Below are 20,247 nucleotides of genomic sequence, written 5' to 3'. Positions count from 1 at the left end.
GTATCCCTGACTACAATAAGGGAAACTACTAAAGAAGTGCCTTTATTTGTCCTATAACAGGTGCAATATAGTCTACCAGAGACCAACAGCATAAAGACAACAAAAGATAAAGAAACTGATAACAAAAAATGAAACTCAGATATAGTCTACTGAGGATATGACAAGTGACAAATAGTGGCTTTCAGGAGTCATAAAAAGGTGCAAATGTCCATTTTTTTTCATTGAGATCTTTGGGTAACAAAGTGTCTGAAGTGTAAATCCAGAATAGTTCACATTTCAGAAGGACAGCGTTTATGAAAACAAAGGTTAAATTGGTGGGAGCTCAGGTGTACGATCACTTTCGCCAAAATGTTTCTGAGGTTTTAGATCTATTGAGAACAATCTTTGGCGGGTTGTTGTGAGTTGCAGGATCAATGGCTCCAATCTATCAGTGTTTTCTGCTGACAGTGGACATTTCTTTGGCCAGATGTGAGTACTGAATAGTGTAGGCTCTCCTATTGTAATTGGTTTTAATCCTGGGGGTTTTCAACCACTCCAGTTGTGTTAAGTCGGAGAAACGGTTTGAGGCTTATGTTGCCCGGTAATCTGTTGCATATGAGGCATATGTGATTAAGCTGTGACATAGGGTGATACAGATGTCCATGTAAAATAAGAGTTTCTGTCAGTCGGTTTCCTGTTTCAGCTTGTGCAGAAAGTTCATTTTAAAAGGTTCATTGGTCTCTGTGTAGGTCAATATCAAAAAGAAGTCATCTATGAACCTTCTGTATGTAAAAATATGTACTGCAGGAACAGGTTCTTAGAAGGTTTCAGTACGATCTCCTGCTAGAAGAATCCAATATACAATGAAGTGAGACTAAGGGGCATCTTAGAGCCCATGCTGACTCTGGACACCTGCAGAAAGAAATCCTTGTCAAACATGAAGTAGTTTGTAGTCAGCACAGTCTCAATATGCTCTAAAATAGCTGATGCACTCGGTGTATATTGCTCAGCAGTGTTTTGTTGTTGCCTGTTGTGAAAAGATTCTGCTGCCCTCAGCCCCGCTTTTGTAAGGGGACTCAATATCTATAGTTACCAGCAGATGGTTGCATTTGCTGGGTTGGACAGCTTGTATAGTTTTAATGAAATCCATAGAGTATTTAATACTGTATAATAGTGTAAGGATGTGATACTGAGCTGGGCTGAAGAAAATAGTCTACAAATGCAGATATATTTTGTGTTAGGGAGCCTATTTCAGCTACAATACATCTGTATGGATGGGTATCGCCCTAGTCTTTATGTATTTTAGGTGTGCAATGTGTTATGGGTGAGTTTGCTAACATAAAGGAATAAAGGGAAGGAACACTTTTAATGATTTCCCCTGTTTCTAGCAGGTTGTTAAGACTTTTAATTCTATGAGCAGGTTCCATTTTAGTTTACAGTAAAATGTGTCATTCCTCTGTTGTTTCAATATTTCATGATTGTATGCATCTCCGTCTAGAATCACCTGTCACCCCACCAGTAACCTCCCCTCTCTTTTTCCTGTATTAGTTCATCATCGATTTTGAATTTTTGCATTGCGTCAAGGATTCAACCAAAAAAATACATCCCATCACTAATAAGCAAACAACACACCATCTGCAAGTTCAATGCAGTTATAGGGGTTCCGCTACCCTCCTCAAAACTAATTGGAAAAAGGTCAAGCCAAATAAGAAAACAACTAACCCTTTTGCCACTTGTAAATCTAGAAATTATTCCAGGGTAAACAAGTGAACTAATGAGTCGTAATTCCTAGGATACACTCTTAATAGCATCACTATGAGAGGCCAGAGTGAGCCCAGCTAATTGGCACCATCGTTTAAAGTTGCACAATAAAGGCGAGGCCTGGTAACATATGCAACAGTTAATAGGGTTTAGCGTGTGAAATAACGGCAGTGGTGAGCTCATGATGGGGGCAATTATGACAAAGCTGTGCATATCCTAGATAACCGTCCGCCTGACTCAATCTGGCTAAGCCCCCAGGGAGGCGGCTCACAGCAGCTCCAGGGGCTGCAGAAACTAACAAGAGGAGGAGGAGGGTGGCGGCTGGGAGAGGAGAGAATGAATCCACATTAACAAGCATCTAACGAGCTCTGCACACACCAATATTGAGCATGTGTAATGTAAAGCCATCTGGATTACAACGGAAATTCATATTACACAAAGGCATCTCCACATGCTGGATCCACTCACACATACACACACTAAGTGATTAATAAGTTCAAATTTGACAACGAGAGAAGAGCGGAAGTGGGCAACACTTCATCCTAACAGCCTCCCTAGATGACATCATCAAATAAGCCCTGATTACATTACATTTGTCTGCTGTAAACATCCTTCACAGTTTCCAGACTGACTTTCACTGAGGTATCTGAATTGTCACTTAGTAACATTTAAAGTGATAATTCCATGACATTTTTCGTAGAAATAAAAGTCCATATAGCTCCATCCTGTCACTGATGAACAAATAAGTGGTTCATCTACCAGTCAGTTCATGAAAGCTGTTACATGAATGCTTTTGCTTATTCATTATTTGATGTAATAATAATCGTTATTATGCTCTGTACAATACTTGTCTGCTAGCTCCAGGCAAAATTGTCTAGTGGGCAGGCGATGCCAAGATTGGTAATTCTTATTTGACCGGAAAAGACCTGAGAAATTAGCATAAGTAGCACAACAAAACTGTGTGATTGACTGGTGATGTCTGTGAGGGTAAATGCAGACACATTACTGATTTGAGTGTTTGTTACCAACAATACAGGCAAAGGAAGAAGAGGGGAAAAAGGATCTTGCTACGTTTAGTGACAAATATGGAATTCTAATGTAAACCACACTTGAAAGATATAGTAGTTTAAGGCGACACACAATTTTTACAGAGTGCTAACTATTCAGGATGCATAATCTACACTAAATCTGATGCCAACATTTAATCTAAAATGTTTCATCTGGATCCACATGTGCAGCATATTGTACATTGTGATAGACAGTTATTTTAACCATTACATACTGTTCAGGGGTCAGATTTGATCCATTTTTACATTTGAGAGCTGTAAAAATACCATATACACATTTCTTCTAGGAGGACTTTTCCTAATGTGACCCTGAATATACAAAAATGGAGAGAAAAAATACACAATTATTTTATTGTTTGTGCAGCTGATACACATTTTTGTCTCATGCAGATTGTCTTATGCAGTCCAAATTTGACCTAAAATTCTAAAATCTCTTCATAATCTATAACAAATGTTCTCTTGGATCATAAAATAGTGATAGATGAATACAATACACTTCATTGAGGATTAATTCAACATTTATTAATGACTGATGAATATGAATAAGTGTAGACACTTCATTATCAGTCAGATTATGAACAGTATGTAAGGGTTAAGTTACAGTAATTTAAACTTAATTTTTGTGGTTGTGCCCCAAGTGTACTGTAGGTGAAAAGTAATTTCAAATGGGACAATTTATATCAAGCATTTCATGCCTTTAAGACATTGAGAACTTTTACAGATCTATCCAAATATATTTAGTCAATATTGGATAAATGTTTATATGGATTGGTCAAAATTTGTAGAGTAATTTATCAGAACTTTGCAGTAATGAAAAATACTCTACGCTAGGTGTGTCAGCTAAAACTTGATGCTAACACTTAGTACGTACATTTAGTAATTTGTCCAAATCAGTTGACTGGATTCAACACCTCTAGTAAGACTTGAATACAGTAAAAATTACACTTTGAAACATGGAAACACAATTTTAGTTATCTTGGGAGTGTTGCATTATATTAAATTGCTCATGAGCTCCCGTTGCTATCATGTAAGCCTTCAATTAGGTGTCAGATGCACTAAGGCTTCTCATCCATTTTTGTTATTCCAGGTAATTCAGCATTTGGCCTCAGTCTTTTAAAATTCTGGCAATGAAACCTGTGTGTAAACCTGCCACTGTGTGCAATAATCATCAGTGCACAAAATGCAAGAAAAAAGTGGTACAAACTAAATGGTATTGCAGTGGTATTTTAACAGGGAAAAAAGTCGTGTTTCGCACCCATTTGACCCCTTGCTTGTGAAAGGATAAACACTACACAAGTCCAGCAGACAAGAGAGATAAAAACATGGCACACATTTGGCACACATTACCAAACAAATTTGCAATCAGAAAAATTACTACTAACTAACTAATTTGTGGCCTCTGGGCCTTTCACGGTCTATGGCATCAGAGCAGTTACTCACCTTACTTGGTTGCTAATTCAGCCTTGCCTCTGACTCTGGAGAACAGGTTTAACATTTTTACTACTCAAGTTTGCTCTATTTGACTCTTACGCACATTTGTAATTCATTGTGTACTAATAGTCACACTGCTTCCTGCGTAGTGTTGCCCTTTCCTCTCCAAAGTGCAAGGGTCTATAGCAAAGGTATTGGTATGCAAATTAGCATTTGTCATTTGGCGACTTCTAGCACCTTCCTGAGTAGCCAATGTACTTTTGTGGAAAGAAGGGATGCAACACCGGCAGCATGCTAATGGAAAGTAGCGACCTGCCAGCTTTGTATCTCCATTTCCATCTTCCTCTATGTTGACTCTGAAGTGCTGCAACTAATACATTCACCTCTCTGTAACCTCCTTCTCCCTTGGCACACCTCACTTACTATCATTTTGATCACAGTGTCAGCTCCAGAGATGCATGGGGAAAATGGGGCACATTCACCGGAACCTGCTCCAAAGGCAACAACCAGCTTTTCAAAAGCACAGCTGCCAACTGACAGGCTGCCATGTCTGTGTATCTTTTTTTTCCTTCTCTCCACAAGCACTAGATATGCTGAGAGGGGACACATGTACTCTCATGTGACATCAAACTAACGTTGGTGAATTTCACTTGCTGCGAATACGTCATAACGGATCATTAAATAAACTTGAATGAACTGGTTGAACATGGGAGAATATCATTGTGACTTGGGTACGGGTATCTGCTTAAATGCCTTTATAGAGTTAAAGAAGAACATATTGTACATATATGATGGGGCTATAGCACTTGAACCAAGGGGAAATTACCATAGCTTGAGGCTGAACCTAATGGACAAGTACCTTAAAGCACAATCACAATCCCACTGATGGTCGCCAAATGCTGGCTCCAAAAAGTCCCTGGCTCCAACTGACACCCATTAAAAAGTGTCAAATGTAAAAATACTGAGTCATTGTTAAATTTTGGAAATGATTGTTCCATTAATAAGATCTGAAGAAGTGAAATAGGCTTTGACGTCTACCATGTGGCTGGTGATAGCTGTGATTTACAGTTTGCTGCTTAGTTCTGGGACTTTCAGTTTATTGTCACAATATTTTAGTAAATTGACCTGCCTTGCACAATTTAGCTAAAGTAGCTAATGTTAGCAGGAGTGTGCACCGCTTAGTGTTCCCAGTTAGCTTCAGTCTGAGATTGTGGCTTATTTTTCCAGAGCATGAAAGGCAACACTTACTACTTATTTGAAAGGTCCTGGCTCCAAACAGAAAAGATGGTGCCAACCCTAAGTTGCAACTCTGGGCTTCAAATCAGCTCCAATGCAAACAAATGGATGACATCACACCCTGCTACATCCATCTTTAAATACCGGCTATAACCTGAACACTTTAGTTTCTGCCACACTCTCTCTCTCTCTCTCTCTCTCTCTCTCTCTCTCTCTCTCTCTCTCTCTCTCTCTCTCTCTCTCTCTCTCTCTCTCTCTTTTTGCCTTGGTTTCCCTCACCTGAAAACACTCTGCCTACAGTAGGAAGACAACTACAGAGCTCAGTCCAGTTCAAATGTGACCACAAGTGACCACTGAGTTGTCAGATTATGCTGAGTGGACACAGTTTTTTGGTAAAAGTCTCTTTGCAGGAACAATTGTACCAAAACTAACAACCTCAATCTGACTAAAAGACCCAGTAAAACTGCAAACAGTCATTGCGGTGGCTATTTTTGTTCACTTCTTGGTTTTACAGAAGCAAATAAGCATATTTCCTGAAATGTTAAACTATTCCTTTAACTGCCTATTGAATTTTTTTTAACACTCATAAATTAAACATAATTTGTGTTTACCCAATGGAATCTGAACAAAGTTTTTCATCAGTAAAGGATTTACCAACAATGTGTGTAATTATAATAATAATCAATTCTGCATTGTGTATTGAAACATACACTGTAAAAACTGCTTTGGTCTCTTCGTTTGGACACATAAATATCAAGTATAATTTAGTTAATATAAATGGTTTACCATGTATAACCACTTTTTTACTTTCCCAATAATTAATATAAATGGGTAACCATTTATTAACATTTGTTTTACTTTCCCAATAATTAAACAGACATAAAATACATCCAACTCAATATTCTTGTTTAAATCCTAAACATTTTTTTTCCTAAGGCATGTCGTAATGACCTAATATAAAAATTAGGTAGGTCCTAATTCCTCCTGCCATTTGCAGCCACAGTACACGAGGTGGACAGGACCACATGCGACAGCTATTTTCTCTGAAGGTAAGTAATTTGAAACGTAATGGCAGCTTACAGGAAAAAGTGTGCAGTATAATTTGGTAGTAGTTATTCATAAATGATATTATGGTAATGCTCATGCCTGATGCTAATTTGCTTTCTACATGTGATTAGCAAATCCTGATATGGCGTGGATATCAGACCAATTCAATCTAGGTTAGAGTTGTAGTAGAGCTTTAGTAACGTTATTTAATGTGGCGTTTGTTTTAGTTGTGGTGCAGGACGTTTATGTTAGCTTAACCGCTTTGGCTACACTGGGCACTTAATGTAAACGGGCCGTGCCCGGGGCAAAAGTGCTTCTTTCGTTGAATACACCTGCAGCGGAAAATACAGCGACTCAGGCTTGCACAACTTTGCGGTTAAAACCCGATGTTGGACCTTGTTTGGGCTTGTGCCTTCAGCTTTTGGACCCTGTGAAAACCTTTTTTAGCAGCGTTTGTATGGGTAAGTTAACATTTACAGCCTATGTATGTAGAAAATGTATGGGACATGTATGTAAGGGAACCACCAGCAGGTATACTGGCAAATTTAAACCAAGTAACTAAACGCCAACAGGCGATAAATCCCCAGGAAGCCCTGTTTGATAGAAAGAAGCCGATATATGGCTACTTATAGCGCATTATTGCCGGGTATGTCTTGCGTAAAATATATAAATTTTACACAGGAACGTATGTACTGCCTTCGTGCCTGGTGTAGCCACTTTCATTGATTATAATGGAAGCTTATGGTAGCCTATGGTATGGTATCAGCTCGGATGCTGCTCATTATTTTGTGTCAGAGTCCACCGCCCTGACAATGCTTCGCTAGGTCAGGGGGTTCAGAAACAGGCACCTCTCTGTTTATTTGGGTCACAAACCAATAGTTGAGAACTGCTGCTATAGGCAATACAACCAGTGTAAATCGTGGTAAAAATAGTATGATTAGATATGACTAACTACGAATGAACTATAGGTCTGATATATAACAGGTTAACAATAGCATAGCTAACATGTGCTTGGCAACTAACGTTAGCATTATGTCTGATCATGCAGATTGGCAGTGGAAGAGCCAGAGTTCATGCTAATAGCCTACTTTTGCTAACTACTAAGGGAATTGGATTACATGAAATTGTGTCTGGAATACCGTTTGAAGCTAGATGCTACCTGAAAAGTTGTATACAACGGCAGGGTGGCCTGCAATTTAGTTTACAAATATATTCTTATGTTTGGTTCACAGTGCCTCACAATGATTTTAGTTTAACATGAAATAATGTGAATGCTACATAGAAAAATCACTTTAGTAATCATGAATTATTAATTCAAATATTACATTTCCCATAATTGTGTATGAGTTAGTGAATTAGAAATAAACTTGTACATCATACCATAAGTAGTCCACATTGCTGAGTAGGATTAACACTGTTCTGACAATGAGGTCATATTTTCTGTCTTAAGTAGTTTTTTTCCCCCTATAGGAAACTTAAAGAGTGACACAAGATCGGCGCTTGCATATTGGATTCTTACATGTTCTGGAGAATGTTTGTAACTTGGGCATGAATGATGGAATGTTTGTGAGGCATCATGTTGCTGTTTATAAATAAAGTATTTTGTTAAAAAGTATGTTGTATCATGTTTATTATCAGTACATCACACATTAGTTCAAGTTAAAAATAAAATTTAAATTGATTTATTGATTTAAAAATGAATGCAAAAATGTTGCCATAATTTTTTTTGAGTAAATTGAAAGTGGTACAAAATTGTATTTAATAGATATTTAATAATTAATATAATTAAGGTGAAGTGAAATTGGCATTCCATTTAATTAACTCATACTTAAATTTTGTGATTACCTTCAAATATATAAATTTGAGTTAATTTTAATTAAAATAAACAAAAGTTGATTCAAATTTTAAAAAATAATGCAAACTGTTGCCATTTTTTTTTCAATTTTTAAGAAAGTAGCAGTTTTTACAGTGTACAAATGAACACTGACTGATACCTTTTTAGAAAGAAAAAAGCAGTTTTACCTTAGTATATTGATGAAACAGTCATCTTGAACATCCTTCCTGTCTGGATCATGACCTCAGAAATGACAAAATGCATTTCCCTCACAGGAATAACCACACACCTGTCAGTTTAATTTAAGGCAACGTTTTATTTTTTCTGTCTGTTTGCTCAGACAACAAAAGGTCAAAATCAAACTACAAGCAAAACCAAGTTTCCCTCAAAGGCAAAAAAATAGATGCTGTTATCAGGGGACTATATCACTGTAAATGAATAGTGCTGTGTTCTGGGATTGTGGGTTTTGTCTTTAAAATGTACTATAATTGATCCTCAGACATGCAAATGCACACACAGACACACACACATGCACACACAGACACATTTAAATCTCTTATTTATGTATGCATGATCACAAAAAAATGAGGCAAAATCTTGTAACATTATGTGATTTATCTGCAACCACATGACATTAAGAATATTACTTTTTCTTTTGCCTTTATCTCACACACACACACACCCCTCCCTCCACACTGATAGGTAACAAGATCAAATCATAAAAGAGACATTTTTCCTGAAGGCAGCCCTCCTTGCATGCTTCAATAAAGTAACACAAGAAATGGGTTCATCTTATGCAAAGATTTTATACTGGCCTTTTGTCGTCCGAAGATGAGCAAAATCCAATTCATAGCAATCCATTGTTGCAATCCATTAGCAATCCATGTTGTCCTGGATTGCTCCCGTTCTGCAGATGAAAGCTTAGATAAATCTTTCAGATTTCAGTCAACTTCATGTCCATTTGAAGCTGTCTAATTAATTTCACTCTGTGTCGGGTAACACTTGAACAATACAGAAAGTCCAATGGGAAGAAAAGACCACCAATGCTCCACATTTAAGGAGAAAAAAATGTACATTGCTGTGTTTATTTCTAATCCAATACTGTTTTGCGCACAACTGCAAAGTACCTCAGGCAAATCAATAAGAAAGCTGAGAGATTTCATTAACTGAAGAGCCCTAGTGGTGACTTTCTTGGAGAGCAGCGCTGATCCAACAACCTGTCAGGGCCTTGTAGTCGATTACAGCGGGGATTTCAGAACATTATTATGGGTTCAGGGGTCAAATTGTACACTGCTGATCCTGCCTGTTGGGACTTGCTTTAATCTGGAAGCAGTTTTGAGTTGATTGCATTCCTTCTCCTTTACACCACATGAGACTCATGAAGCATGATCTATACAGAGCAGCAAGTGGTGTCTTTTAACACCCAGAGCTATTCATTAAATACTTTTACTAGGCACCGACTGTGGTTCAACTTGATTCAATATGTATTTTAAGGACAGGTTCAAGTCTTTTTTAAAAGGATATTTTATGGAGGTTATTCCTATTGGTGTATCAAATAAGAATATTTAGGAAAATAATTTAACGCAGCAATCTTGTTTATGTCACATGTTTATTTAAAGTATTTTCAGTAATTAATGTATAACTGTATATGCCCATGATTTAGTTTAAAATTCTATATATATACATGAATAGTTAAATAGGTCAAATGAAAGTTAAACCAAGCATTATAATTTCTTAACAGTGCTATCTTTAGTTAAGTTGTTTGTTTTTTTTGTTTTGATTTTTACTTCAGTTTCAAAATGAAATGACTGTATCTGTGTTTTTTCTGTGATTTAGCACATTTACTCCAAAATATGTGTAATTAACAAGCCTGCCAATTATTTTCCAAAGCATGCTGTGATCAATATGCACTTACTGCTTTATGTTCACTGTGATGAATTACCTCAATCAAGCAGGTTCAAAGACTCAATGCTGTTTTTATGTTGCAGTGAAATGTGGTCTGAAAATGGCATTAAATAGAAAACTGTTGATTTGTAGTAAATGGGCTAAAATATGCAGGGACACTGGTATGGTCCTGTTGAGGTTATGCAGCGAGAGAAAATTAAAAATCCCAGTTAAGCATCAACATGAGAATGAAGTTACTTGCCAGTCAAACCTGATATACATCTCTATTCATCTATTCATTTTCTACAGATTGACAGACAGCCCCAACTTTCAGACACAAAAACAATGGCTAAAACAGACGCTCTTTGGTCACAACAGATAAATATCAAAACCGGTGTTTGATATTTCAAACCTTCGTGTCGTCCTCCCGGGTCAAATTGACCCCGTCTGTTTTGACTTCTTTTCTCCCTTCCTTCTTCCGTTTGTCCTCCCTCCCTCCTTCTCTCTTTCTTTCCTTCCTCTCTCTTTCCTCCCTTCCTTCTTTCCTTCCTCCATCCCCTTTCTTCCTTCCTTCTGTCCTTCCTTCCTCCCTTCCCCTGTCCTTCTTTCCTTCCTTCCTCCTTTCCTCTTTTCCTTTCTCCCTCCCACCCTTCCTCCTTCCTCCCTCCTTTCTTTCCTTCTTCTTCCCTTCCTCATTTCTTTCCTTCTTCCTTCCTTCCTCCCTCCTTTCCTTCCGTCTTCCTTCTTCCCTTCTTTCCTTCCTTCTTCCTCCCTTCCTTCCTCCTTTTCTTTCCTTCTTCCTCCCTCCTTTCCTTCCTTCTTCGTCCCTTCCTTCCTTTCCTTCTTCCTCCCTTCCTTCCTTCCGTCTTCCTTCCTTCCTTCCTTCTTCCCTCCTTTCCTTCCTTCTTCCTTCTTTCCTTCCTTCTTCCTTCCTCCAATCCTTCCTTCTTCCTCCAATCCTTCCTTGACTCGAGGACAACAGGAGGGTTAAGAGAATCTTATTATAACTTTATATGCTTTGGTGGTTTTGGTGACATACAGTGACAGCAAACAACATACAGCAGCTAAAAGTTTTTACTTCTCTTATTTCTCATTAAAAAGCTACTGCTATGGCTCAATTATCAGCTGGCGGAGTAACAAAGTCATACACAGATGATGATGTGACAGAGCATCAAGATATTTCCAGTGCAGCTACAGCTCAGCTGTGGCAAACATCAAAGGCAGAGGTCATGCTTATGTGTCAGACCCTCAGTATCAAAGACTTATTGCTTCTTTTTAGATTTAAAATTTTTCACTAACATTATCTGAGGGTGGATTTCACTTTTAAGTCCTTCAGTTTGGTTGGCAGCAGGTGTGTCAGCTCCACTTGCAGAATTTGGAGGGAAGTTGCACAGCACTAAACATCAAAAAGACAAAAAGAGGCAGAAAATCATTTCATGACCATTGCTCAGCCATACTTTGCTCCTCATAAGATTTGACAAAGAAATAGGACAAACGTTTCAATAGTACATGTTAAGCAGTGGCATTTTCTCCACAAATGTAAAGCTAAGAAACATTGATTACTGAATATATTAAATAGAATGTATATACATATACTAAGACGCCCTCTGCCGCAGACATTATGTTCATTAAACTAAAAACTGTCAGCTGAAGACAAACTTGAAATTATTCTCTATAGTTTATAAGCAGCCTCACTAAGAAGGTTCAGCAGAGCATGTACTTCCTGCAGCAGTTGAAGAAATTCAATCTGCCAGAGGTAATGATAGTGTACTTCTGCACCACCATCACTGAATCCATCCTCACCTCCTCCATCACCATCTGGTGCACTGCTGCCACTGTCAAGGACAAAAGCAGACTGCAGTGCGTTATCCACTCTGCTGAAAAGGTGATCGGATGCAATCTGCTGTCCCTCCAGGACGCTGAAGAGAGCAGGAAAGTTCACGACCGACCCCTCCCAGCTCGGACATGAACTTTTTGAAACGGGACCCCCACTGACTTGGACTGTAAACCTCCTTCACCATCATCATACGTGGACATGCATTACATTAGCGTGACACATCATAATCTCTTATTTGCTCAGTGATCTTGGTCCTACATGATGCTTTACATTAACATAACTGTATTACTTATTCTAAATTATGCACACTGCTTAATATACCGTTTACTCCTGGTCAATACCCTGTACATTCATCCCATTCTCCTCTTAATACTGCAGAGTTTTATACTGTAGTCAGTCCTCTCATACTTTATATATTGTGTACTATAGTTCTTATATTTTTTTACTATTATAAACTTTCTTTTTTAATTATTTTTGCACCTGTTATTTTCATGTGCTTATTTTGTGTATATGTTTGACTGTATATATTTTACCACTACACACCATAACAACAACAAGTCAAATTCCCCGCATGAAATCTAATTACTCTGATCCCCAATTCAGACTTTATCGATATCCTTGTGTCTGAATGCTCTGGCTTCACTTGTTCACTTTAATGTCCTGTGTCTTTTTTTGTCTATGAGATCTCAAATAAAGGGAATTAAAAAAGGAAATAATAGCAAACTTAACTTCTATAACCCAGCTTCCTCTGGCATGTTTTTTTTTTTTTTCCTACAAGGCTGTTGCTAATTGTGTGCTCGGGCAGGGCAATCGAGACAAAGTAAAATGAGTCTCCCTAAAGGTTACTGATCTAGGTTTTAATATGGGATGTAACACAATATATCAATGTAATAAAAAATAAAACTTGGTACTGAAACTGAATTGCAGTACCAAGCAGATGTTACCAAGTGACTAGCAAACAGGTTGTCAGCAATGTGGAACAAATTTCCAAAATGACAATACAGATGTTGGCTGAGACAGACGGCAGCAACAAGCATCCATGACAGCTGTAACAGACTAAACCTAACAGGAGCTTCAGTGTTGCTTATTTCCTAAAGGACTTCTACTTACTGCTCCTGTCTCTGTATGAAGGTGCATGCAAAAACAAGTTATTTAAATATACCCAAGATCAATTGTTTCCAGTGCTAAAAGCCATGCAGACAGGAGAGGTTGAGGCCAATGATGTTTTATTAAAATCAACAAAGCAATAAAACAACTAAAACTATCTGTCCCTCACTACTAAAATGAGAAATAAAAAATACAACTAATATGACCTAAAACTGCCCAAGTGGCCACACTCTGGACTCTTGCTTGAATACTGCTCTCTCCTCAGGCTCATCCTGTGTCAAATCCCATCAGCCTTTCCGTCTTTATAAACTACGTAGGGGGTAGATGATGATTTTACAAGCCCACAATTTTTTGACCACTGACATAAAGGTCTGACTTTGTTAGATGTAACATGCTTACAGGGTTAAGTTAAGTTAGTAATTAAGCGATTCAGTTATTCCAATATACCTATGCTCTTATTGTGTTGTTGCTTAATCACATATTGCCTGATGCTCGGGGGTTAAGAGTGTTGCAAACATTTGTAAAAGTTTAATTTACTTTAACCTCTTGAGACCTGAGCTTTTCTTTGGTATGCATTTTTAATTTCTCCTATATATTTAGGATTAGCAGGACCTAAGTACAGAAACTGAGCATGGTCTTTGAACAGGAAGTTTTTTCAGAAAAAAATAATGTCCTCATATAGGGGACAACGGGGTTATTTTACAATATGACACGATTAATTCACCAGTGTTTAAAGCTATCAATTTCCTTACATTAACACCAACGATAATAAATAATTCCTGATTAATCGTAGTTTAACGTAATTTAATCCATAAAATTTGATGTTTTGAACCTTGTTCACTTTTATGTGGGGATCGACTGTTGATTGACTTGGCCAACATGCCATCTGGTTTTTACACTAATTGATGTATTGTGCTTTGGCTACCACTAGGTGGCACAAAAAAGTGTGTTCTAATGAAAACAACAGGTCAAGGTTCAGCAGAATGAAGAATAAGGGCCAATAAACCTAAAATGTAATGTGTCCATAAGGGGACGCAGGGTTGCAGCAGGTTAAGTTGTTACTGCGTTTGTGCATACTGTCTCCTTGAAAACACACATAATTCTATGGAAAAGAAATCTATTGATATATATTCATTTTAATTCAGTACAAATTTCCCTTATCCCCATCAAAATCCAGATAATGAGCCTTCAAATTTCTTATCATGTCCAATGTCTCTTCTTGCATCAAGAGCTCTGAGTTAAGCCAACCTGTAGTGATTTAAAAACAAAAACTTACTTTAAAAAGCAGTCAGAAATTATTTTAAATGCAATTTTTCAAAGGAGCGTACCCCTAAACCTCTCTGGCAATTTAGGGGGAATAGTGCCCTTTTTACCCCTTTCCCAAGAGTATAGGCATGCAATTACTTGAAATACCACGAAATCTCCATGAAAAATACACACATCACCGTGGATGAAACAAAGCCAAAAGGATAAAATTGTACAAAAAAAACCAAATGAGCCTGAGGGATTCAACTCACATTTTGTTGACTGGCATGAATATTTATCATGTGGAGAATACAGTACTCTGGCATATTTGTTTTTTTGTAATATCCCCAAAAAATATGAGTTCAAACTAAACTGATATACAGTATCTAAAACAAACAATGAGCACACAATGAAGACACATGAGGGAAAACATCTAAATTATCTTAATCATGCAATTTAAACATGCCTCTTAATATATTTTATTATCTTTAGAGAACATATTTTTCTTTATAAAGACTTCATACTGAAGATATGTGTTTTCATTCATATCAGTACACTGGCATCATCCCACATAATGATGAAGGAGAGTGGTGCTTTGAACAACGTGAACCACACAATACCCCTGGCTCTTTTCAGGGGGAGGTGACTATTGCTTGGCTTGTCAGCCTGCAATTCTGCCAAGCTCTTGACAGACCAAAGGTATGGACGGTTCACAAACAGAATTTTTAAATCTGGCCTGCATCAAAGGCCTGAATAGGAAATCACAATCAACTGGAAAGAATGTCAATGAACTGCATAATCCACAGCTATTGGAGAAGACAATATTAGAGGGCTCAGGAAAAGGAAGGTTATAGTTTATGTTATTTTCACTTTGTCACCAAAAATGAAAAAAAAGATGTTTTTCATTAAAGGTATTGGGAAATCTTTTAAGCATTCAGAAAAATACAAAAGCAAAACAACAATTGGACTTGTTTTTAGTCTAAAATACTGCCTGCACTGAGTAGTTTTGTCAGTACGCTTTTCTCCAATGAATGACTTCTCCTACAATCTGCCTGCAGGTGAACTGGACACTAAAACTGCCTTGCACCAAACAAGTGTCTAAGGTGTTTTAAACATTGTCCAGCAGATAAAGATGGGGGTGGAAGCTTTTCACCTGAAGTAGAAGCTTTCGTCCCTAGGCCAACAACATAATGCACATCCTCTCTTTTGGCTGACTAAAAAAAGTTTGCCAGGCTCTTAACATGCAAACATCTTAAAGTACCTCAACACCTGTGTGGGTGAATCATTGCCTAGTGTTGCCTCAACATCTGCCTTCAGCTCTGGAAAAAGAGGCAAGTGACTTTGTAGCACTCCAAATGTAAAAAAGTTGGCTGGATAGATGTTCTTGGTGAGCCCAGGAGGAAGTTGAGCCCTGGAGGGCGGAAACAAACCATGCCATGTTAGACAGTGCAAGCTTTAGTGCAGTACTTGGTTGTTTGTCTTAATCGGACCACTCAACTGAGGGTGATATCCACAGGAAAGTGTAATAGATTGTAGAGGCCTTCAACAACTTGCAGGATAGTCAAAATCTGGTCAATCCATGCAAATGAAAGAGGCTGAGCGATTACAGTTTTGACAATTGGAGAGAAAATTTGATCAAAGCAGTGAAATGGCCAAAAAGACTTCTCACATTCTCATCTCATCAGTTTTTCAAGTACAGTATGCAGAGGGACTGCAAAGAGTGTGTATTCCCTCAGGTGTGGTTCAGGTACAGCATGCTAGTATCATAGGGCTGCATCCAGTTCAATAAAGTGAAGGATTTTTTAAAAATATATGGCCAGTTCAGTTCAAATTCTGTTTTAACTCCTCAAAATAAAACATTACATGATGCCCTTATGACTGATTTAAGATTGAGCCTTACTTCAATTATCAACACAAAAATTCTCTTTTTCTCTCAAGAAAAACGCCTGTTATCTGAGTCATGCATTCACTCTTTGAAATGATTGCAATTACAGAGCCTACTTTTTTGGAGAAATGAGATCTAATTAAAATTTAAATCAGTTTCAACAAAGTTTTATAGGATTATACATATATAACTGTGGCTTGAACACTCACTATAAATCCAATGTCCTCTTCTTTCTCTACATCTCTCATCCTGTTGGGTGAACTTCTTGTCTTGCTGATATGATGAATCGTGACAAAATGAGAAAGTGCAATTGTTATTGTTGAACTGTTTTCACCTCCTGTATTATTGTTTTTTCTTATGTTTAGTTTTGATTTATTGTTTTGAGCAACAAATCTTCTGCTATCTCTCCCTTGTCTCTTCCTGTCTGTCAGCTGTCGGTCTCACAGCCATACCAAAACCAATTTCACAATTAGTTGTGCTGCACTATGTTATTTCCTGTAAATGTACACAATTACCTGCTCCCTCTGAGATAAATGATAGATACACTTCTATGTCACAGCTTTAACTGGTACAGCTGCAACATCAACTTTTCTAAAGTGTGGCATGCATGTGATTAAAACCCACTGTTTTTCGCAAAGCATCACCTAACACCCTTGCAATAATATCCTACAAGCACACATGTGGTTCTGCTGCACACTCCAAACAAAGGTGTTTTGTTACTGACTCTAGAAGAAGACACAGATGCTTGTGAAAATAGACCATTAAAAATAGAATTTTTGCAGACTGAACTGCAGTGGTGCACACATGAAGCAGGCTCAGTGGAGCAGCTTTTGTTGATCACAATGGCAACACAGCCCCATGCTTTAACTGTTAAGGCTACAATTTACAGTGCTGACAGCTGCAAGAGGGTGTTGTGTGCACCTGGTTACTTCAGAATAAAATTGCTTATTGTGGCAGGGAACCATCCTTCCTCAGAGGTCTTTGGCTATTACCATCTGTGCAAACTCAGACTTGCATGGAGAATCGAGCAGAATTCCCTCCGAGCATTACCAAGCATCACTAAACACAATGGTTGGTTGCAACACATTATTTTATTATAAATCAACGGTAATATTAAATATCTGTGATAAGAAAACTAAGTAAAGTCCTACAATGGAGTCAAATATTCAGTTGTTTCAACTTCAGTCATCCCATGTAGTATATATAGTTTATTTTATCATATGAATCAATTAAATATGTAAATATTTGCAGTTACTGTACTATTGTATGTCAACCAACACATTATCATACATGTGTGCATCATCCTTAACCAGCATGCAGTGTTGTTGTTAACCCTTACAGTACATATTGTTCAGGATCAAATTTGACCCATGTTCACATTTGACAGCTGTAAAAACATCTTTTAGCCAGACTTTTCCTAATGTAACCCACAGTATACAAAAATCAAAATAAAATGCATCTTTTTATTTTATTTAACTGCAACTGACCAAGGTTGACCTGTGTGTATTAAAAAATAAAATAAAATCAGCCTTCAAACATGTTGTATTCATCAAATGTTATAAAATGTTCTCCTAGACCATAAAATAGTGATTGTGAATGTCTTTTTTTCCACAAGATTTATCAAACCGATGGGGAATTTATGAATGTGAATTGGTGTAGAGACTAATAATGAGTCAAAATATATGAACAGTATGTAAGAGTTAGCAAACTGTGTCAGCTTCTGTGCTGTCTATATAGCTGAATGCAGACTCTGCTCACTTTAATCTAATTTCCTGTGCCTATTTATACGGGTGTGTATGTCCCGTTTCTCTCACTTCTCACATACCCTCCCCTCCATACCTCCTTTCTGCTTCCTTGCCTGCTGCTATGCCATTACAGGAACCACAGGGGTGGAGATGATGAAACTATCAAACGTCATTGAGAAGTTGCCCCTAACCTGAGTCTCACGCCTTGGGTTCCTCACTACAACACCTCATGCCCAACTCCGATCTCCCATCTGAATCCTTTGTTCATCCTTTTGTGATTGACCCTTATTTCTTCCCTTCTCTCACCACTCCTTCCCAGACCCTCATTCATCACCCCACACCTTACCTGCCCTTACTTTTTAAATAGACTTTATTAAGTTTTTTTGCACAGGGAAATGTCCGAGCCTCACCCAGTAATGAACACATTTGCATATAGAAGTGGCACAGCCTTTGTAAGCGGGAAGTACTTTTAACTCTATTGTATAGATTAATAAATTACATCAATCACCACAATTACCTACAATTTTGAGCAAGACGAAGGCCAAAGGTAATACTAAACATGTTTTATTTCATTTAAAAGGAATTATGAGAAAAAGACTGTGAAGACTTGCTCACACTTAACAACTGTTCTGACTGACTTGAGCATGTCAGTAAGTTTTTTTGTTTTTTTTAATCATATCTCACAGGTGCTTTATGCCATCATTCACATTTTTAATGACTTTGTCAATCAGTTTGTTCCTAATGACTTCACATCGATGTTTTCCATTTCTGTTTTAATTAGTGCAATTTGATGTCTTTGTGGAAATATTTTATGTGGGATAAAAGCTGCAGTTTCTACTAAAGAAAAGTATATTTTGTAATACGCAAATTAGATGTAATTTCCTAAAATAAAAATAATATTTTCCTTTTTTATGTGACTTTAATTATATAACTAACAATGTTTTGAGAAGAAATAAGTTGGCGTTTTTCTGTAATGGGTGCTTCTTACATTAGTTTATTCTTGGGGTCTCCAGGGACCCCAGTCAGTAGTCCTTATATGTTGGTATGATAAGGGTTATACATATAATTTGCCTTCATATCATTAAGACTTGATAACTATAACAAATCCCAACATTAACAACCTTTAATTCACATATAATGAGAATGCTTCCTTTTATAGTTTCACATTGATATCAGGCATCTCTTTAAAGTGTGCTGGTTAAATCTTTACATGGGTTCACACCATAATATTTATCCACTCTCCACATCCATCATTTAATCCCTCATGGCCTCAGATTGGGAGACAGCAGTTACCTTACTGTCCAGGGAGTCAAAAATAAAAAAAAATAAAAAAATGCAGGCAGCAGAATGTTTTCCTTCCCTGGAATCGACCCCACTCTTGCGATAAAGGATGCACTGACTGTGGAAACCTTCAAATTGAAAATCATAAGCTATCTATTCTCATTGTCATATGACCAACATTAGCGTTGTGTAGCTCACCAGCAACAGTCTTTACTCCTACCCCAGCCTACACAGTTGTGATACAGACACAGGCCAGTGGGAAACCGGCACAACCTCCTACATTCCTGGTTGCTGCACCACAACGCTCAGTCGCCCTGCTATCTGTATGGACGTACTCTCGCCTCACTGTGTCTGACTCTGTGAGCAGTGTGTTTATCTTCCCTCTCTGTTGGACACTGGCCTGATGTAGTGTTTCATCCTGGTAGTGGATTGAGGTTATGCACACTAAAGCTGGCTTTAATTCCACCGTCACTCTCTCCTTTTTTTTTGTATTTTGTGCTGGCATCTATTATGCAGCCAACTTTTTTGGGTAGGGTTAGAATTATTCTTTGAGTTAACTTGCTCGAGGTTTCTTTCTTGATCTCCCGGTGAGCAGCAGGGCCAATAGATGGCAATGTTGATCATGTCATGATGTAGGTCAGACTATGTAATTCTTTTATCCACAGCAAGATATCTTGACAACTACTTGCCAGGTTGCCAAGAGAATATGTTTGATGACTCAATTGCGATATGTAGCCATTATTTCAAGCTTATTAATCCTATGATTTCTTTATTTGGGGTGTTAATGAAGCCGTGGAAGGAATGTGGTGAAGGCCTGTAACTCTATTTTTCAATTTGTGCATCTTTATCATTAAAAAACAACATACACAGTACAGATCAGCAACATTAAATACAACCTAAGCAGCACA

This window comes from Scomber scombrus, chromosome 14 (assembly GCF_963691925.1).
Source record: "Scomber scombrus chromosome 14, fScoSco1.1, whole genome shotgun sequence".
Taxonomy (NCBI): domain Eukaryota; kingdom Metazoa; phylum Chordata; class Actinopteri; order Scombriformes; family Scombridae; genus Scomber; species Scomber scombrus.
Note: the sequence above shows the minus strand (reverse complement) of the source record.